This window comes from Felis catus, chromosome E3 (genome assembly GCF_018350175.1).
Source record: "Felis catus isolate Fca126 chromosome E3, F.catus_Fca126_mat1.0, whole genome shotgun sequence".
Taxonomy (NCBI): domain Eukaryota; kingdom Metazoa; phylum Chordata; class Mammalia; order Carnivora; family Felidae; genus Felis; species Felis catus.
The window spans coordinates 32,692,857-32,715,020 of NC_058383.1; the positions used below are offsets into that span (position 1 = coordinate 32,692,857).

The 22,164-nt window shown below is 49.2% G+C and overlaps 1 protein-coding gene and 1 long non-coding RNA gene across 3 annotated transcripts in view; one reads left to right on the forward strand and one right to left on the reverse strand.

Annotated features, from left to right (window-relative positions):
- The window catches only part of GRIN2A (glutamate ionotropic receptor NMDA type subunit 2A), a 536,750-nt gene that overhangs the window by 131,089 nt on the left and 383,497 nt on the right, over positions 1 to 22,164 (forward strand). Inside the window, exons 1-2 of one of the 2 annotated variants that reach the window (XM_045047692.1) lie at positions 3,610 to 3,717; positions 3,946 to 4,126. The exons of the other annotated variant lie outside the window; for it this stretch is intronic. The gene's annotated coding sequence lies outside the window, so the exon portion shown is untranslated. Of the gene's footprint in view, positions 1 to 3,609; positions 3,718 to 3,945; positions 4,127 to 22,164 lie in introns of those variants that run through there. 2 annotated transcript variants of the gene reach the window in all.
- On the reverse strand, positions 2,238 to 3,038 carry LOC123382543. Its single transcript, XR_006591066.1, has 2 exons — positions 2,870 to 3,038; positions 2,238 to 2,736 (listed from the first exon to the last, which is right to left on the reverse strand). It is a non-coding gene; the product is annotated as an uncharacterized LOC123382543 (long non-coding RNA).

Sequence of the window (22,164 nt, forward strand, 5' to 3'; positions counted from 1 at the left end):
CTTATGACAACCTGTTTCCTTTCCCTTGTATGGATTTGAACTTGTATATTTGAATGTTTGTTAAATATCCGTCTCCCCTATCAGGCTGCAAACCCCATGTAAATAGGGATGGCCTCTGCCTGGTTCCATACTCTACAGGATCTGGCACAGTTCTTGACGCACGGGAATAGTTAATAGTTATTGAGTGGAGATGGAATTCGAGTTGGTTGGCTCCCACTCCATGCCAAGCTTTTTCTATTCTGCCAGAGGGCTTTTATGGGAGGGGGGAGGGAGAGGATGCAGGAGTGAGGAGGCAGGAAATTAGGCTTTATCCCCATCTCCACTGCTGTCACTTTGCCAGATTCAGAGGATCAGCGGTGACTTAAAGAGACACCCCAGTCTGGACTCAGGCTCCAGGGGGACATATCTGAATGCTTTCCCCATGACCATATTTCTTGCATACTTGGCGCTGTTCTTATCTGAAGCGCGGCTGGGTGTAACTTCCAGGGGCCCGGGAAGACCAATCTTCAGTGTTGGCCTCTGTAAGAACAGGGCCAACTTGCAGCTGGTCTGGGTAACTCTGTGCTTGTCTCCGGAGCCACTGGAGCCATAGACGTGGCCAAGAAGGGATGGGATGTATTAATCAGTGATTTATAGCGTGCTGTCTGAAGTCCAAAACTGCCTGGAGGTGCCCCGGACTAACTTGCTACATAGTTTATTGTAAGAACATAGATGGTCTGCACCTGATTTCAGTTATTATGCGGGGTAACTCAGCCAGTTTGGGGAGATAAAATGAACAAATGTCTCATTGAAAGTTATGCCTTGGCATCCCTGAGGCAGAGGCCCTCCATACCTGTTTAGGTGATAATGTTCCAGAGATCGAGCTAGGCCTGTGTGAACGAGAGGGGGAACTGCTCATGGATGTTGTGTATCTTCCTCAAGTTGCTCCAAGTTGCCTTACTCTGTCGCTCAGTGCACTTTGCCTACAACGAAACCTTCCATGACTCGTACTGGGTTTTGTGAATCGTTTGTAATTGCTGCAGCCTCTCTTATATGCTGGGTGTTGGCTCCTGGAAATTTCCTCTCTTTACACCGAAATTATAGAATCCTGACATATCTAACCAAGGAGGGCCCTCGGGACTCTTGGCTCTGGCACCTGTTTCTTATGGAGGAGGAGAAAGAGTCATGGGGACCCAGCCTGCATCTCAGGGACGAGATGATGGAGCTGTGGGGACCCAGCCTGCATCTCAGGGAGAAGAAAGAGCCGTGAGGACCCAGCCTGCATCTCAGGGAGAAGATGATGGAGCCATGGGGACCCAGCCTGCATCTCAGGGAGGAGATGATAGAGCTGTGGGGACCCAGCCTGCATCTCAGGGAGGAGGAGAAGGAGCCATGAGGACCCAGCCTGCATCTCAGGGAGGAGGAGAAGGAGCCATGAGGACCCAGCCTGCATCTCAGGGAGGAGGAGAAGGAGCCATGAGGACCCAGCCTGCATCTCAGGGAGGAGGAGAAGGAGCCTTGGGGAACCAGCCTTCATCTCAGGGAGGAGGAGAAGGAGCCATGGGGACCTAGCCTGCATGTCAGGGAGGAGGAGAAGGAGCCGTGGGGATCCAGCCTGCATCTCAGGGAGAAGATGATGGAGCCATGGGGACCCAGCCTGCATCTCAGGAAGGAGATGATGGAGCCATGGGGACCCAGCATGCATCTCAGGGAGGAGATGATGGAGCTGTGGGGACCCAGCCCGCATCTCAGAGAGGAGGAGAAGGAGCCTTGGGGACCCAGTCTGAATCTCAGCGAGGAGGAGAAGGAGCCGTGGGGACCTAGCCTGCATGTCAGGGAGAAGATGCCCTGGGGCCCCCCCACCCCCACCACGTGTTAATTGTATATGATCTCAATCACCAAGCTAGTATACTCTGAGGAAAGAAATGTTGTCCATAACCCCATTATCCAGAGACAATGGCTGACATTACCTTTTAGTCTTTTTTCCCCTCCACATATATATATTTAAACAGTTAACATATTGAATAAGCCATTTTATATCCTACTCTTGACCTCAGTATTACACTGTGAGCATGAGTTGATCTTATAAAAGACTCAGTTTCTTCATTTGTAACATGGAAGTAACAGCAATGATAATAATGATAGTAATACCAGAACTTATACGATAGGGTTATTGTGGGCGTTAAATGAGATAATGTGTGTAACAGCCTTCAGCCCAGTGTGTGGTATATATTAAGGGCTCAGCAAAAATTATAATAAAACACTTTAAAATCATAAGTGGCTGCAGAGTAGTCTACTGAGTGAATATGTCATTTTTCATGTAACTACTCCTTTATTAAACCCACAGGTAATAGTTAAGAATCAGGTAATCAAGGTAACCGTCAACCCTGTTTTTCCCACATAGCACCCCGTTACCATCTAGGAAAGCAAAATGGCAGTGTGGAGGCCACCAGAGCCCCTGTGTTTGTTGATAACAATGATCACAACTGCAATATGGTAAGGGGTGTCTTGAGCCCCTTGACCTTATGGCGATGAGACTGTCCTGTCTGCCAGCATCTCGGAGCCCCACGGGGAGCGAGCTCACAAATGCACCGTGACTGTCGGATGTGATGGGGTGGGTCATGAGGCTGTCTGCACAGATGTCTGACAGAGCAGGAGACACAGGATCAAGTCGGCCTGGGGGAGAGGTCAGCAGGGGTGTCCTGGAGCAGGTACAGAGGTGAGGTCACTCTAGGTTTACTCCTAGCTCAAGCTTCTCTGAAAGCAGAACCCAAGACAAGGATGTGGGTGCAGCTATTGCATTTGGGAGAGGACCCCAGGAGGCAGGAGCGAGGGAGAAGGCAGGGCATGTCTTGGAAGGGAGGAAGCCAGTAAAAAGTGTATCATTGACCTGTGGGCGACGGGGCCTCGGTTGTCTGGGACCCAGAATATACTTGAGGATTGTCCCTCCAGAGCATGGGAGCCTGGGCACTGACAGATGATGGCTGCCGGTTGCACCAGGATGTAACTCCTCTGAGAGTCCAGCCTGCCCTGTGTGCGGGCGGAGACCCAACGGAGTGAGCTTCTGTAGTTGTGGAAAAGCGGAGGGACATGGAGGCCTGAGGAGGGATGGCGTCAGGTGCGGCTGCAGCCAGAGGTGGTGGTGGAGGGAGGCTGGAGTGGAGGAAGGATCCACGTCAGAGGGAGGAAGAGCCCCTGTGCTGGAGTTCCAAGCCTTTCCACTGCAGCCAGGAAGTTCTCCCTTGTGTCTCCGTGACTCTGCATTTTCTTCTCGTTCCCCTTCGTGTCAGCCTAAAAGGAGATGCAGGGCAGCTGGGCACGGTCAGACGAAAATGCTAGAAAACCTACGGATTCTTGGCCGCCTGACCCCTCCAGGGTCACTTCAGGCTAGACCGGCGCTCAGAGGACCCCTCTCTTTTTTTTCCCGCTTCTTCCGAATCCAATTACCCATGCCGTGAGCCAAGAACGTGGCCAGATTATTTGCTCCATCGGGTGGCCTGGGGGCTAATGTCTCCCCTGTAATGGTGGCTACAGCTGACACTAATTGAGTCTGTAAATCAGGCTCTGGGCCAGGTGCTCACCTTGACTTAAGTCTAACGACCAGCCCCCTGCTAGATTCTGTTAGCGTTCTGTTTACGGGCGAGGCAGCCGAGACTCAGAGAGGTAGCCATAGTCGGGCACAAGGTGCAACTGGGCTTCAAGCCACAACCACGTCACCTGCCCCCTCCCCTCGAACAGGTACGCATTCATTCGCCTCTTTGGATCGTGTTGTGTGCTCAGTTGCTCAAGGGGGCAGCCCGGGGCCTCACTAGATGTTTGTTCCTTGTGGGCCCTTTGCTAACCTGCCTGATCTTGTGTAGGAAAACCTCTTAGCAAAAGAGTTAGCAAAAATGATCATTAGCAAAAACGGTTGAGGAAACATGATAGTCACAGTAACGTCTGCCTGTCATCCTTGCGCCCGTCCAGTCCCCCTTGGACAGAAGAGGAAACTGAGGCTCTGGGAGGTGGAGATACTCCCTGAGCCACGCAGGTGGCAAGCGTGGGAATTGGTTTGGAGCTCAGCCTGTGTGAACGCAAAGCCCATGAGGTTCCCACTAGCATGTACAGCGTGCCTTCCGGAGCGTGGCCATGAAGTCCAGAAGCACAGGTGAGAATGTCTCACAGATGATTTATTGATGTTAAAATGCATGCCTGAATAACGTGTGCCGCCAGACCTTCTGGCCTCCCTGTGTGTGCCTGGTGGGGGACGGACTGGCAACGACCAAGGTCGCAGGCAACTCTGGGTGGTGAAAATGCTGAGGGCCGTACAGGGGTAGGTCTGCGCACCAAGGTGCTGGGCTTGATCCAAGCGGAGAGCGCGCGTGCGGGCGTGCGGGCAAAGCACACGTGTTTCCTGTGCAACCACAAACCGCCAGGTAGAGAACATTTGGCTCAGAGGACCTCTGAGATGATCCTGCTCCTCTGCCATTTTCACGACGGGGCAGCGGAGGCCGGGGTGGCGGAAATGAACGCCGTAAGACCCCGTGCTTTTCTGGGGTGCCGCAGGCCCCCCCCCCACCCCGAGTCCTGGCTCTCTGCGCATGCTTGCCATGATGCCTGTGCCCCGTACTGTATCCGTAGAGGTTGCTGGGGGACTCGTGGTGACCTGTGGCTCCTTCTCCGTGGCATCCCTCCCCCACCCCAGGCTGCCGCTCTCTCTGGCTGGTTCCTCCCCCTCTGTGACTAAGAGAACCCCGGAGGCCCCCCTTCTGCCAACCCTCAGCCGCCCCCTCTCCTCTGGAGCCCCCCAGGCCGTGAGCGGTGGCTCCATGGAGAAGCAGGGCCGTGGGCGGGGCGAGCCAGATAATTATAATCTTGGAAGGTTTGAATCTCAGGCTGAGAAGCAGGGAGGCAGTTCTTCCTGCCGGGTTTGGGAGCTGGGTCTGAGTCAGAAACCATCTCCCACAGCCCAGCCTCCTAGAGAGGCTGATCCCAGCCTGCCCTTCCCGCTTCGAGCCCGAGTTGGATCCAATCCGTTGATTTATGTGTGCATGCATTCATTTATGAAACGCTGATTTTGCATTTACTGCATGAGGCCCGCTGTATGGAGCCCGGGGACTGTGGCGATGATGCATGGTGGTGAAGAGGGTCTCCTGTTACTCAGACTCCATGGGTTGGGGTCCAGCAGTACCATTTTTCATGTGTCGTTTAAGCTCTCGGTGCCTTTCTTTGCCCATCTGAGAAATAGGCATTATAAGTCTCTCCCTGGTAAGGATTAAGGGAAAGGATACATATAAACCACTAAACACAGTGTCTGAAGCATATTACAAGCATCCAAAATGTTGTTGCTGGTAGTATTTTTAAGAAATTGTATTAAAGAGTTGAATAATGTCCAGTTCCCGCCCTGGAAGCACTCACAGCCGAGAATAGAGATGGCCAAGAGGCTTCATCTCATCTGTCCTCTCTGACTGATAGAGGGTGCTTGGGGTACCGTATTAAAAGAGATGCTGAGAATCAGTTCGGACTCAATAGGAAAAAGAACATGATTGATTAGCAATGTCCATGGTGGGTTTTAGATAAGGGAGGCTTGGCATGTAAGGCTGGGGTCCGCTCTCTCTGTTACCGAGTTAGTCCTGGAGAGGAAAAGAGAAGGGAATGGCAGGGCTAGGAAGAAATTTAGAAGAGCGTATGTGCAGACCTTATCAGGTATTTGAATATTGGAGGGGTCAGGGCTGCCAAAGAGCTGTTCCTAGGCCGATGTTTTTAAACATCCACGAGAGACGGGGGTCCTCCCTGCTGCAGTGTGCCAAGAGCTTTTTGTCGGAGTATACACGTTTGAATCCTGGCTCTGATACTCACAGTCTGTGTGTGTGACCTTGGGCAAGCATCAGACGTACCCTAGGTCTCAGCTTCCCCATCTGGAAAATGGGGAGAATGAATGACCCACCTCTTCCAACCCATGCTGGATTCTGGTGAGGATTTAATGAGATAATACACGTTAAGAATTTAGAACAGCACCTGATACATAGTAAACACTCAAAACCTGCTGGTCAGCCATTAATATTTTGTCTGCCTTAAAGAACTAGGGGGTGGGGAGGGGCTTTTATTCTTTTGTAAACCATTATCAAATAGTTCCCCTCAGTGTGAGCGCTGGAAATAGTCAAGGATTAGGTGGCACAATCAAATTGTTCAAAAATAGAGGATTAGTAGGAAAAAGCTTAATACTTCAAACAATTGATTAATTGCTCAAATAAATTGTGCTAGGTTACACAACATTATATAAAAATGCAATTCCGCTTTTATGAGAAAGCATTAATTCATATACGACCAGAAAAAGATTTGGAAGTCTGGACCCCATGGAGTTAAACGGCAATCATCCCCAAGTAGGTGGGATTGTGGGCGTACCCATTAGAGTTCTTAATAGAAGCCAGCTTGGGCTGATTAAGCAGAAAAGAAGCCTGCAAAAAGTATGTTGGGGAGCCCCAGTCCTGCGGTGAATGTCTCAGCTCTTAGGAGCACGATCTCAACTTGTCTGGTGGCTGGCCCAGAGCCCGGTGCGTGCTGGGAACTCAACCCTGCAACCACCACGATTCCTGAATATAATTGACTCCGCTCTGCACCTGAGGGAGGGCCACGCTTAACAGTCTCTCTGACTAAGTGTTCAGTAGAATGCACAACGAAGTCCTTCCGTTCAGGTCTGAGTCTGGTGTTCCAGCTCACGGAGTCCTCAGCTGGGCGGCTCTGCAACCCCGTGCCCTGGGCCCCTGCTCCCGGGCGGGCAGGCTCTTTGGGCCGAGTTCCTGCGGCTTCCCAGTTGGGTGCAGCCTCTCCATAGTCATTAGGGCGCAATGTCCCCCAGCCGTCACTGACCCTTTGGGCCCTTTCTCTCTTCTTGTTGGTTTAGGCTGTCTGTCTTTCGGATCCAATGAGTATCGACCGTCAGACCCCTGTCCTGTCACACAGCACCTTTTCATAGGAAAGTGTTTCGGGGAAAGGGTTTTATGGGGGGTGGTGTCCTATTTGGCACCAGGATCGATCTAGAAATCCTCATGGAGAAGGAGGCTTCCGGCAAGAACCTCAAAGGATAGTTGGGGTTTTCACAGACAGGCATGGTGTAGAGAAGAGGGAGGGCAGTGCAGGCCCGAAGAGGGAAGCATGTGATCTGGGGAAAAGGGGTTTTGTTGAAAACAGCTTGGCTGACACAATCACTGGTCTTGTTTTCTGTTCTATCAGCAATGCGCAGGCAAAGTGCCTGACACTCAGTAGGCCTTTAATAAATATTAGATAAAGTAATGAGCGCATGAATTAAGGAATCCATGATTATTCAGTCTGCAGGGCTGGGGCAGGGGAGATCTAAAGCCCAGCTGGGTGGTCCGTACTTACATTTCTAAGGTGGGTAGCCATTGACTTTGGACAACAACAGGCTCCCTGACTGAGTCCTAAATAATGCCAGCTCCTAGCAGTGGTGGGAGGGAAGGAAAGAGAGATCCCTTCTCTTCCTCGGTGAGCTCCCACCGGCCAGCCCTTGGCTCTTTAACAGCCCCCAAGCGGCCAGGTCTTGATGGGGAAGCCCCTAGGTAGCTGGCTGTTGCCTTCCTTTCTCAGTTTACCTTGTCGTGTTCCTCACTTTGAACCTTCCCAAGAGAGAGAAAAGTGGCCCCTGATGGCTGGGAGCAGGCCGGGTGCTCATAGCTGGGCCTTGGTGGGTGTCGAGCAGAAACGGTTTGACACATCACCAACATCAGATGAGGCTGCTCTGTGACCGTGATGGGTCAACACAGAGAAGCAATCATGTCTGAACACAGCGAAAACAGGAACGTTGTCCAAATCGTGGAAGTGGCCGAGCAGCCCCCATCCTGCCTAATGTGTGTGACTGCCAGATCTTCCTCAAGGACAGCTGTAGCCTTACTTCCCTACTTCATAGATGACAGTAAGGTACCCAGTTATAGACACTGTATTCTAATGGTTAGAAGCAAGTCGCAGACCCTGGTCACACTCAGGTGAGGGACTGTATGGGGCGTAACACCGTGGGGTAGAGGTGCTGGGGGGCATCTGAAAATTCCACCTATCACAGCAGATCTGGGGTGGGCTTGTGAATCTGCATTTTAGTAATGCCCCACCCACCATGCTCCCAGTGGTCCAGATACAGGCAGAAAGTGAGGACATGCACAAGAGAGCGTACAACGTGGTGGAAAGTAGGCACGCTCTGCCCGAGTCCAGATCTCTCCTGTGGAACCTGAGGCAAGCTACCTACACTTTTAAAGTTTCATTACCCCCACTAAAAAAAAAAAAAAAAAAAAAAGAACGGGGCACCTGGGTGGCTCAGTCGGTTAAGCATCCGACCTCAGCTCAGGTCATGATCTCACAGTCTGGGAGTTTGAGCCCCACGTCGGGCTCTGTGCTGACAGCTCGGAGCCTGGAGCCTGCTTCGGATTCTGTGTCTCCCCCTCTCTCTGCCCCTCCCCTACTTGCGCCTCTGTGTCTCCTCTCTCAAAAGTAAATAAACATTAAAAATTAAAAAAAAAAAGATGCATCATAATAGCAATAACTACTTCATAGGGCTGTTTTGAAGATTAAATGAGAGAACAGGTAAAGACTACCCTGGAGCGGAGAAAGCAATGGATAAAAGCACATAGTCCTGTGATGTAATTTTTATTCCCAGCTCAAATTGGCAGGGTGGTTTCCAGGACCCTTCCCCGCCCCCCCTCCGTCCTTCCTGGCTGGGGCTGGTGTTCTTCCTTGGGACTTCCAGCAGCCCCTTTGCTCTCCACTGTCACGGCCCTCTCTCTTGATGATGTTTTCCCCCTCTGGACTGAGCGCACCTGAAGGCAAGGTACTGTGTCATTTACCATAGGCGAGGTTTTACTGCAGTAACGAATGACCCCCAAAGCTTCGTGGCCTCCAACCGCAAAGGCTCATTTCTTCCATACATTGCATATCCACTATTGGTTGGCAGTGGCCTCTCTCCGTGTCCTCTTGACTCTGGGACCTGGCAGATGGAAGAACCTGTCTGTGGAACATTGCCAGTTTTGTGGCGGAGGGGAAAAAAAGACATGGAAAATAGCGTATTGGCTGTTAAATCTGCTGGGAAGTGACACATGTCAGTTTCACCTGCCTATGAGTGGCCAAAACAAGTCACGTGGCCACTGCTGAGTTCTCTAGGTTGGAGATCTAAAACTCTTGTAAGAGGTAGTCCAGGATCTCTGGCAAACACCATTAAAATCAACCATGGAAACTTTATAAAATTCGTTTTGTGAACAACAACAATATTAACAGTAGCACAGTACAGGCGTGGTTTCATAAGTTAACCCATTTAACCTTCATAACGACGTTGTGAGGGAGGTGCTGTTATCGTTCCCATTTTATAGATGGGGCAATTGAGGCCCTGAGCAGTTAAAGTCCCATGCCCAACACTGCAGAACGAGGGGAGCCTCCAGGGCTCGGTGGGGAGGGGCATCGTAGCTGTGATGGGGATGAGGTAGAGGACCGAGATGGAGCCATGGGACAGAATTCCTGCATAACCAGCTCTGGAGCCATGAGGCTCCTTGGCCCTCAGGCTGCTCCTTAGTGACCTTCCTTTGCACCAGGCTCCGCAGGGCCCCGTCCCTTCCCATAGTTCATAATCAGCTCCCCACTGAAAATCCTGCGTTTAGGGCCTGCTGAACACCATAAAAATGTCAATTAAGTTGATTTAAAAATGCTTCAGTCTCATTAACAACAAACTGTTAGTGCCGGTGCAGGCAGGCAGGACGGAGAATAAATAAGAAGAATATTAAAAGGCTTCAGGTGTCATTAATTATCAATAATAAATTATTCCCCCTCCCCCCCTCTCTGGCTGTCAGGGATCCCTTCTTCCCTGGGCAGGAAGAGTCATTACTACACGTGTGGGATTTGGCTCCTTCACCTTTGGGGAAGGAATGCAAGCTTTGGAGACTCAGGAATCACGGCTCTTGAGACTGCTGTTCCCACGAATCTCAGTTGTTAGCGTTCCTGCCCCAGACCGTCACAGTGCGGGCCACCAGCCCGCTGAGTACCTGCCCCTGTTCTGTTTGGTGAATAAATAAATGAGCGGAATTAAAGGTGTGAGCTTCTCTCCGTACCTCTGAACAGGAGTCTGGCTCTGCTAATTGCTAGTTGTGCGACCCTGAATAAGTCACTGAACTTCTCTGAGTGTTTTTTCCTCCGTGAAATGGTAATGATACCAGCTGTAGCCACTTCACAGCTTACAAAGATGAAAAGAGGTGTTGTATGTTAGAGCACTCGGAGACTATTAGTCGTTATCAGTTTCATCACGGCCATTTTCATTATCATAATTTACATCGCACCTTCCTTATCATGACAATTGCAACTTGGTATGCAGAGGAATGGAAAGGTTTTTCTGGTTCATCCCCTCAAAGGAATATTTCAGAGTCGTCAAAAAGGATATTTGCAAAGACATTTTTATAACAGGGGAAAGTGCTTATGTTCTGATAAGTTGAGAAAGAAAGCAGACTGGAGGGTGTCTTGTGCTTTGTGACTGCAGTGATGTTAAAACAGAAGCAGGATGGAGATACAGCAAAACATTTTTGGTGATTTTTTTCTTCTAGATTGTAGAGCCATTATTTTCTTCAGTGTAATTTCTGTAGCTTTTTTTTTTTTTTTACATAAGTATGTTTTGTTTATTAGGAAAATTTCTCAGCCTACTCCTAAATAGATAAGTATTAGGAACATATGAACATAAACCCATCACTTAGATTTAGTGATTGTTAATGTTTTGCCATATTTGCTTCATCGTTTTTTTTCTTTGTGGATGAAATATGTATTTTTTAATTTTTATTTTAATTTTTTATTTCAAGAGAGAGAGAGCATGTGCACATAAATAGGGGAGAGAGGCACGGGGCAGGGGGAGAGAGAGAGAGAGAGAGAGAGAGAGAGAGAGAGAATGAATCTTAAGCAGGCTGTAAGCATGCTCAGCCTGACATGGAACTCCATCTCATGACTGTGAGATCATGACCTGACCCCAATTAGGACTCAGATGCTTAACCAGCTGAACCACCCAGGTGCCCCTGGGTGAAATATTTTAAAGTTACTGTCATTACAATACTTTCTTCCTAAATATTTTAGTATGTATCTCTAAAAAAAAATAGGAATATTTTCCTACCTAACCGTGATAACATGATCACATGTGACAAATCTGATATATAGTCCATATTCAAATTTCCCCAATTGTACTTCACATTTTTTTTAAAGTAGGTTCGTTTGAGCCAGGATCCATTAAGCACTATGGTTTCATTTGGTTGTCCCGTCCCTTAACTCTGTTCAAATCAAGCATAGCACAGTTGCTGCCTTTTTTTCCATCCCACTGACTGTTGAACAGACCTAGCCGTTTGTTCCCCTGAATGTCTCAACTTCTGCATTAGCTTTTCCATAGTGGTTGCATTGCTTTTCTAATATGAAAATGATACAATACAAAAAATACCCCCTCTGTCCTTCTCAGGCACTCTCCCAACTGTGTAAGCAACTACACAGCAATGACATGTGCCCTGTGCACAGAACATGATAAGCCCAAGGCATAAATACTTTTTTCGTGTTAAATCAATCGTTACATAAACGATGAAGATGAGCCCACAAGTGAAATAACTTGCCAGGGCCGGCTAGCTGGGCAGACCGGCCCTCCAGCCAGCATGCTTAACCGCCATGCTGCATTAAAAGAACTGAAAGAAGCACTTTAAGCCGAGGAGGAAGGTAGGGAAGGAAGCCAACGCTGCCTTCCCTTGGGGATGCTCGGTGACATCCCCAGGGGTGGACCGTGCCGTGATGCCCATGGAGGGGATGGCGTGCTGTCTGCAATGATTACATCTCTCCTTCAGCCGGAGCTTGGAGCTGTCCTGGACGTTCCCAGGGTTTCCTTCTGCTTCCTTTCCTTTTCTTCCATTCTTAGCAGATTGGAAGGGCTCTAAGAAGCTTGCGCTTTTCCTTGTCTGAGCTTGAGCGTTCCCGAGTCTGCTATTTATAGGCGAAGAGACATCAGACCCAGAAAGCAGCCCTCAAGAGAGTCTCCGTAGCTGCCAGAGTAAGGGACACATGGGATTCACCAACTCGTCCATTCCTGGGTCTGCCTTCATGCTCATTCTGGAAAAATCAGGCACAGTGCACAGTGCCTTTTGGGAAAGAACAACCGTTCGGGCACCTGGGTTGTGGACTAGTCTTGCCTTTGCCGTGGACAGGCTGTGTGTCTTCGGCCGTGGCATCCAGCTTCCGCACGTCCTGCTGTCCTCCTACATTAGGTCAGATTTAAAGCTGTCAGTTCTATTTCCTCCGTGAGGTGGTTATAAGGATTATATGGGAATACAAGTGGGAGTGCTTTGAAAAGTAATGGTGGAGACGTAAGAGGTCCCCTCTAGGGTGCACTATAGGAGCTGCAAATTCAGAGGCACTACCCTGGCTAGGGAGGTGGCAGCGTGTGGTTTCCTGGAGAGCTGTCACCTTCTGACATGACCCTACCTACCCCAGTGCCATGGTTGATTGGTCAAGGTGTTGATGACTTGAGCCAGGCTGGGCCAATGAATCATTGCCTTGGCCTGTTGGTGCTTGTGCAGGGAGCGTGGTCAGTCATTCTTCCCTCTGGGTTTGGGTTTAAACTGAGGACAGGGACACTGATTCGCTCTCTGACTATAGAGGAAGGCAGGTTGGTGAGGGAGGGTGAATGCAGGGAGCAAGCGAGAGGGAGAGAGGCAGACATGAGAGAGCCAGGTTCTGGTTGTTCTTGGGATCAAGCTGCATTCCTGGGGTTTGATTGTTCAACCCAGTTTTGGCTTCTCTGAGCCAACCATTTCTCTCTCTCTCTCGGCTTAAGTGGTTTTGAAGTTGTCTAAAACTGTGTCTGAGATACTAGGCAATAGGATCCTCTCAGCAGGCCAAAGAAGGAGAAAGCTAGAGTGTACCCAGAGCTCAGAGATCACCTCCCAGTCCCTCCACCTCATTTTATACCCACCGTCCAGCATTGTTAACCACCTTGGCTCGGGTACGCCAGCGAAGCAGCGAAACCAACGTAAGAATCCGGATCTCCTGACTTTGATCCCAGGGTCTCCTCTGCCTGCTTTTTATTTGGACAGCATCTAATCATAAAACATGTGAAAGAATGGCAACTCTTACTGTCTACTGAGTATGTACTAAGTTCCTCCCTGTGTTCGGTGTTTCTCACACATTATCTTAATAGCAACCCAGTGAAGAAAATGCCGTTTTTCCCATTGTGCACAGTGGACAACTGATGTCTGCAAAGTTCAGCAGCTTGCCTGAAGTCACACAGCTAATGAGTCCCAGAGTCAGAACACACACCCGAGTCCTCGTGGTTGATCATGGCCCTCTGCCTTGTCTTTGGCTTCCTCGTCTACTGAGAGTGGCAGTGGCCACACACTCCTTGGAGCCTGTGCCTTGCTGAGTCTGTGAGTGAGCTTGAGCAGTCCCAAGAGGTCTGTAATTTCCAGTGTCTCGTGGCTACTGGCATGGGAGTATTGTTCTTGGACTTGTGTTATTTACCCAAGAATCGGCAAGGCTGCTTCTTGCTTAGGTAACAAATGCTTCTGTAAATATGGATGGAAAATTGGCTTTGCTTATTCACAAGTGGGCGAGAGCTGCAGACATTCTTGGGAAAGCCATTGGTGCAAACACATACGGGTGCAAAAGCGGCCCAGGTTTTGCCCATCAAAACCAAGGTAGAAAAAACAAGAACAAAAACCAACCGATATAGAGAAAGGGATTCTTGAAGTTTCTCTGTGAAGGTGGGCTTGGTGTTTATAAACCCTATGGTGGGTTCACTAAGGTGCCTCCCGGGTTCACAGAGGTTGGCCCAGGGCAGTCTGTCCCAAAATAGTAACTTCTGATCACCTGTGACAGAACCATCTGGGAGACTAGTTAAAAATGCAGTGTGTGGGGCGCCTGGGTGGGTCAGTCGGTTAGGCGGCCGACTTCGGCTCAGGTCATGATCTTGCTGTCCGTGAGTTCGAGCCCCGCGTCGGGCTCTGTGCTGACAGCTCAGAGCCTGGAGCCTGCTTCAGATTCTGTGTCTCCCTCTCTCTGACCCTCCCCTGTTCATGCTCTGTCTCTCCCTGTCTCAAAAATAAATAAATGTTAAAAAAAAATTTAAAAAAAATGCAGTGTGATACACTGCCCCAAATCTGAGCGGCTTAAAACGACATTTTGCCAATGAATCTGCAATTCAAGCGAGGGTCACCGCAGTAACCCCTTATCTTTGCTGGGGCAGCTCAGCTGGGACCTGGAGGGTCCACTTTGGATGTGAATCACTCATATGGCTGGCAGGTTTGTGTGCTGTATCCTTCCAGGGCTGTGGGCTGTGGGCTGTGGGCTGTGGGCTGTGGTCCGTGGTTCCTCCACGTGGAAGTCTCTCCATTGGATGCTAGGCTTCCTCATAGCATGGAAGCCGTGCTTTACAATAGCGAATGTCCCAAGAGAACTTTGGCTGTGGGACTCCAGTCTTTCCTCCTCTCCCCATGGCCTGGATCCCTGGGCAGCTTTGCCTAATGGACAGAAATGTTCTTTATGCAACTTGGACCCGACCGCTGGACTTGGCGACAATTTATTTTGTGACTTCCCAGTAAAAATGGAGTTCTTTTTTAGGAACAGTGACTCTCGGAAGGCAGAGCTGGGAACTTCATCTGGGGGAGAGGCAGCAGCAAGTAGCAGAGTGAGCACCGAATGGGGAGGCCGAAGACTCCGATTCCAGTCCTAACTGGCTGTGTGACATTGGGCAATAATATTAAGCTCACCCATAATAGTGATAGCCTCTACTTATCGGTCTCTTATTATGTAGCAGGTGCTGTGCTAAAGATATTATGTGTATCACCTGACTTCATCTCAGAACTCCTGCCAGGGCGAGAGGTAAAAATATCCTTCCCATTTTGAGGATGGGGGAACTGAGGCCTCAGGTATGGAGCCACTTGCCCACAGCCACACAAGTAGAAGGAGATACATCCAAGATTTGGGCCCGGGCAGAGGGGTTCCAGGTCCGTGCTGTTAGCACTGTGCTACAGTATTGACACAAATATGAATGTCATACAGACACAGACAGTGGCTACCATTTATTGGACATTTTCTATGTGGCATATACTGTTCCAGCCGCTGTATCCAATACGGCACTTAATCCCCTCAGTGACTCTATGTAGTAGCTATCATATGTCCATTTTCAGTTGGAGAAATCGACCTCTCATATGTGTTTTTTTTAAGTCTACTCATTTTGAGGTGGGGGGGGGGAGAGAGAGAGAGAGAGAGAGAGAGAGAGAGAGAGAGAGAGAGAGAGAAAACAAATGGGGGAGGGGCAGAGAGAGACAGGGGAGAGAGAGGATCCCAAGCAGGCTCTGCACTGCCAGCACAGAGCCCGGCATGGGGCTCGAACTCACAAACTGTGAGATCATGACCTGAGCCGAAGTCAGATACTTAACCCCATGAACCACCCAGGCGCCCCGACCTCTCATTCTTTAAATGAGTTATTGTTATCTCTTTCCTCTGCACGGCTGTTTTCTAAGAGCTACCACTTTGAGAAAAAGAGTAAAGGTAGATAGCGGCCCATGGACTCCAGTCATGTGGAGCGGGGGCTGGCCTCTGTCTGTGTCCCTCCCTGTCCCGCCCAGAGAGAAGCTGGGGAGAAGTTTCAGGAGGTGGCCGCACTAGTGTCCCACCTGTACCTTCCCCAGAGGCTGCAGGCACAGGCTGCTTCCTGGGGCTCACCACGCCTGTCTTCCATCGGGCCGGGCCGGGCAGCCTGCCTCCTTGGCACAATGGGCTCCAGCCTGAGGCTCCTGGGCCCCGTGTGGCTCGGTGAACTGTGTGAGGAAGGGAGACTCTGCCAGCGTGTCCCTGGCCAGCTCCCCTGCGGGCGCCATCTGGGATGCACTGAGCCTGGGAGCCAGGGCCGGCCAATGGCTGCCTCCCCCGCCCTGCGGGCCTCACCTCCCTGAGCACCCACCAGGAGTGTTGAGCTGAGGGAGGGATCTGTCAGAGGACAGATCATCCCAGGGGAACCTCTTCTTTAGGCCCCACAGGGCCCTATCAGGCAATAATAAGCAAGCTAATAACTGACGTTTGTTAAACCCTATGCTGAGTGCGGTGTGTGTGTTGTCTCACTTAATTTACTCCTTACACACATCTACATTTAAGTACTATTATGATCCCCATTTTATACATGAGGAAACTGAGGCACAGAGAGGCTAAGGGACCTACCCATGCTCATGCAGCTTCTAAGTTACAAGAGCCAGACTTCAGATTCTGTTTTTAATGCCTGGCTCACTCATGAGTCCCAGATTCTGATCTTTGCTCAGTCTGTCACTGATGAGTAACATCTTTGCGGTCCCTTGCAGTTCTTCTTCTGTGCAATGTGGGGGTAGGACCACGTTTTCAAAATGCATTCATCAGGGGGCGCCTGGGAGGCTCAGTTGGTTAAATGTCTGACTTTGGCTCAGGTCACGATCTCACGGTTCGTGAGTTCGAGCCCCGCATCAGGCTCTGTGCTGACAGCTCAGAGCCTGGAGCCTGCCTTGGACTCTGTGTCTCCCTCTCTCTCTGCCCCTTTCCCTACTTGCACCCTCCCTCACTCTCTCAAAAATAAATGAAACATTAAAAAAATAATAAAGTTTTGAATTGCATTCATCAGAATGCTGGCATTCTATCAGTAGCTATTTTGGTTGGGGTGGAGTTGGGGCAGGGGCGAGGGAAAGCTGAGGATGAGGACCCGACCCCCAGCCTCCTACCCCTTTGCATCTTGGGATTGAAGTGCCTCTTTTCCCTGCTTCCTGTAGGAGGGTTATGCATGAGGAATGGCGTGCAGAAGGGGTTCTGCTGCTTAGGATAAGTTTGAGCATTAGCGTTTGCCGATCCAACATTCTTGTCCCCAAAGAGAGGAGGAAAGTAAGCCTCAGAGAGGGGAAGAGACCCATCCGAAGAGGTCCAGCAAATTGGTGATTCGGGCAGAAAATGGAGTGCTTCAAAGTGCAGGTTCTGGGACCTGATGCAGGTGGGTGCAAGCCCTACCTCTGCCTGGCCCTAGAGGTGTCCCTGGCCCTAGGGCAGCTCTCGACTACTACATAATCCCTGTTTTACTACCACTCAGTGCGCCAAGTGGGGTAGTGAGGCCCCAAGTCATTCTCTGATGAAAGAACTCGGTAACTGGGTCGTCTTTGCTTCCCTTGCTCACCCCCAACCCCAGGCCTTTGGATTGGCCCAGTTAGGTGCAGATGCCAGGGGTACCCAAAGACCATCCCCACCTCCAGGAGTAATTTGTAGTGACTTTCCGTGTGGCAGCCTCTCCTGGAACTCATGCCCCACAGGGACTGTGTTCTTGGGTAGGGAAAGGGCCGTCCCTGTGACAAGAAGACACAGATAAGAGACTGTGTGTGACCCGTCATAACTGACCTTCAGCACCGTGCTTCACGTCTCCAGGCTTAGCGGCCTCACCTTTAAAGAGCGGTGTAGGAGGTTTGATGGTCCCCATGGCCCCTGAAGCTTCAAGATGGCATGCTTCAGTGATCCTAGGCACCAGGAAATATGACCTCTCTCCCTGGCATCCAGACATTTCTCTGAGAAGTCTCCTCCCTACGTGCAGACTCATGAATCAGGCAGAGTCATAATAGACTGAGTCTCCCTCTGTATCTGTGGGGTGAGTGATGAGACTTTTTGAGTATTCCTGGCCTTGGGAAATTGGCCTCAAATGGTCTGGCTGCAGGGTTTTCAAAGTGCTATCCTGAGTGACTGCTCTGGACAACCCAGCCACAGACAGGTTGAGAGAGCTTTAGGTCAGGCCAGAGTCTCCACACAAGGAGGTGGGAGCCTGTAAGGGAAGAGATTTTCTAAAGGAGAGGCCTGCCTTCCGCTGGGCACAGAAACTGCCCTGTGTGGGTGAGTGGGGAAGGTGTACCCAGGGCAGTTCCTCAGGGGTACGACAGTATGGCCTGCGTGGGCACTGCAGGGGTTTGTTCTCATTCCTTCCCTCGGACAGGATGCTGCTGATCTGGCTGGTCATATTCCGGAACACTCTGGAGCCATATCTTCTAGTGAGCAGCATGTCTGGTTGTTGAGAGATGATGCACGTGTTGGGCTCCTTCTCTCTGAAGCCAAGTAGTTAAAAGGCTTAGATCGTTTCACGATGGAGGACGCCTGACCCTCTCTCTCCCTGTGTCCCGCTCACTTAGGTGCCTTCACCTGCTCGAGGTGAAGGCAGTGTGCTCCTCGCTGCCCTTGCACCTCCCTGGCCCACCCTGTCTATGAGGTCACTTGTAGCAAGTCTGTGTGCAGCCCCAGTTAACAGCTCCAACCAATGAAGGAGGAGGGGGTGGATTAATCCCACCCACCCTTCCTGATTCTTTGCCGCCAAGTGGGATAATCCTGAGGTGTATTCTGCACTGTATCCTAGCCGGTCTTCAGCTGGATTGCGACTGAAGTGCCGTATTGGCCACACGCCTTTTATTGGCTTCCTCTTTGCCCACTTCCTCTTTCTGGATCACCTCCCAAATAGACTAAGGTTCTCAAATCCTGGTCTCAGGGTCTGCTTGTGGTATTGTGATTTATAATAAGAAATCTATATTTGGTCTTTGTTCCTGTTTCTGGCACAGAACTCCTAAAACCCTTGGAATTTCCTAAGAGATGAGAGCACCAAGGTGTCTTTTGTTATGCTAATGAGGCGAATTTTGGCTTGCACCTAAGGATGGGGGCTGGTCGTCCAGCCAGTGGAGCCAACCTTGTGATTAGAAGGTTGGAATTTTCAGCCCCATCCCTGGATCTCCGGGGAGGGGAGAGGGAGTGGAAATGTGAACTCAATCACCAATGGGCAGTGATTTAATCAATCATCCTGTGTAATGAAGAACCCAAAGGACATGTTTGGAGAGTTTCCAGGTGAACCTGTGGAGATGCTGGGAGAGACGGGCATCTAGGCAGGGTGTGGAGGTTTTAGCACCTTTTCCCCATACCTTGCCCTATATATAATAATCTATATTCCATGTATCTGTATTATGTATGTAATACTATATATAATCTCTTCATCTGATTTGTATCCTTTAATATCCATTGTAGAGGCACCTGGGTAGCTCAGTCGGTTAAGCATCTGGCTTTGACTCAGGTCATGATCTCGTGGTTCATGAGTTCAAGCCCTGCATCTGGCTCCGTGCTGGCCCTCTCCCTGTCTGCCACTCCCCCACCTGCACGCTCACACTCTGCGTGCACTCTTACGTTCTGTCTCTCTCTCAAAATAAACTTGAAAAAAATAGTATCCATTGTAATAAGCCAGCAATCTAGTCATTAAACTGGTTTCCTAACTTCTGTAAGCTCCTCTAGCAAATTAATCAACCCCAAGGAAGGCATTGTGGGAACTTCTGATTTATAACCAGTCGGAAGCACAGGAAACAACCTGGACTTCAAACGGGCATCTGAAGTGGAAGGTGGTCTTGTGGGACTGAGCCCTTAACCTGTGGAGTCTGACCGTATCTCCACGTAGGGTCAGATTTGAGTTGAATTTTGGGACACCCACTGGTGTCTAAGAGTTGCTTGCTGATGTGGGCGAAGCCACCCCTTCTCCAACTTTGGAACTGGGTGCATAACCCCTACTGTTCCTGGAAGGATTCACACTAAGACATCTAACTTATGCGACCTTCACTACAGTGCTGGGGGAGGCAGGGTGATTTTACTCCCATTTTCCTGATGAAGGAACTGAGGCCTTTTCAAAATGTCAAAAATGACTTCTCCCAAAGTGCAAGAATGTACCATTATTCTTCCCCAATGGTATGTGTAGGCTCCTGCCTGATACAAGGGCGGACAGTGGGTTGCATTGGGTGAAAACCAGTAAGGTACTAAATCTTTTGCTGCTGTCTTAATTTTAGTTCTCAAGACTAACTGTGGATTTGTTTAGAAAAAGCCTTCCTCCCTGATTAGAACTACTGATATCTGAATGGCTAATGGGAGCAGGAAGGGATTTTTAACCTTTTGCATAAGATATAGGAGAGTTAACTAGCACCTTGGTTGATCCCAAGGTCAAGACCTTCAAAAAAAGTTACAGAATCATTCAACATCAGATATGGAAGGCAGCTCATCATGGCTAGTGTCAGCCTTTATTTAGCAAATGGATAAACTGAGGTCTAAAGAGGAGGCGGTTTTAAATGGAAGTTGGGATCCAAGGGAAAGTAAAGGAGATACATGTCATCAGAGTCAGGTTATGCTAAACTCAGGAATCTATGAGAACTTATTTAGGAATATCACACTGGAACCAACCGTAATCAATGGATGGGGCTACCCAGAACCTAGAACTGAGCAAGCTTAGAATGTTCCACCTAAACTTTGAGAGAAATAGTTCATGAATTGATTAATGACGTCTGCCTTGGCACAGGACAGATGAGTACTATTTATCTGCTACTGTGTAAAATAGAACATCAATAAGACTGGGACTGTGGATAGCCAAAGAGGTAGAACCCACAGGCTGGGATTTGGAGGGACAGTGAAGCTAGATCACCAGTGACAATCCAAGGACTACCAGTGGTGGCTAGGCTGGTGTTTAGGCTTCTTGGCCACCCTAAATTACTTTTTACTCTTTCTCTCTCAGGATTGTATTATACTGCTTTGGAATCCCCGTAACCTTGTAGCATGAGAATGCACATGTACTTTGTTTTATACAGTAGACCCATAAAACAAAAATTTGGGATACTACTCCAAATTTTGCCTTTGATTTAGCCTCATATAGTACTAAAGTTAGTGTCACTTTCTCCATATGCAAAGTAAAGGTTTTGGTCAAGGTCTGAAATTCTCATAGGATTTTAACAGCTATTATGTGGAATAACATAAGTTTCCATGATCAATTTCTTTTGGAATATTGCTGGATTAATTAAAAAAAATTGTTTTAACCCATGGGACTTCTCAAATCCTTTAATGTCAGAATTCGCGCTAAAGTGACTCAGTACTGGGCTCCTGGGTGGCTCAGTCAGTTAAGCGTCTGACTTTGGCTCAGGTCATGATCTCACAGTTCATGGGTTCGAGTCCCGCGTTGGGCTCAAAGTGGCAGTGCAGAGAATGCTTGAGATTCACTCCCTCCTCTGTCTCTGCCCTTCCCCTCTCCTGCTTTCTCTCTCTCTCAAAGTAATAAATAAACTTAAAAAAGATAGCTTCCCAAACTTATTTGAAAACAGAATGCACAATACAGTAGAGTCTCTAAAGGTCTTTCAGCTTCAAAATGCTCCCATTCTTTGCTCCTTTGCCTTGAGAACAGAGGTAGCACTAGAAGCACCATCAGTGATCGGCTTATTTTGCTTCTCTGCTATAGACATGATTTGGTGGTTGGTTTTTAACCACAGAGTTCAAGTGGCTCAAAGCAAGTGGCAACCAGGGGGGCTCATTTCTTTAGTAAAGCTTTTGAAGATAAATCGATGAGATTGAAAACAGCGGAAACAATTTGTTCCTTAAGACTAGACTAGGTAATTTCTGTTACTTTGATGTGACTGGCAATAAAACCAATTGGCAAAATTGACTGCAGAACAGTGTGACTAGGGGGCTTTCCCCTCCCCCCCCTCCACATAGTCTTTGTCAGCATAGCTGCTATGAAGATTTTTCATCTGAAAGTCGAGTAGCAAAATCCTGCTCAGTGTCCTAACCTCTGTGGAGGGTTTAGCTTTTGCAGTACAGCATCGGGCAAATTGTCATGATCACATGCACACTATTACAGTCTCCACCTGTATGGTGGGGTTCCAGATGTCTGACCCTAAGTAGTTCTCAACACTGGGGAGATGTCCACCCTGGGGCAGCTGTAGCTGCCTGTGTCTGCAGAGACAGACTATTCCTTCAAATGGGGGACTGCGTTCTTTCTCTATTCAAAAGAGACCATATCAGTTTGATCTACCTTTCTGCAAGTCTGGTCACAAATGACTTCAAAGTCTCCCATACCAATAGTTTTTATCAAAGACTATTTCACGGTCAGCATTGATAGGCAAATATGGAAAGTATGGTGGATTATGAACCAGGGCACCATCAGAATCACCTATGGAATTAAAACAAATAAACATGTCACCCCTGAAGATTTTGATGGAGAAGTTATAAAGTGGGCACAACCGCTTGTGTTTTAAAAGGCTCCACAGAGGGGCACCTAGGTGGCTCAGTCAGTTAAGGGTGTGACTTCAGCTCAGGTCTCGATCTCATGGTTCGTGGGTTTGCGCCCCACATTGGGCTCTGTGCTGACAGCTCAGA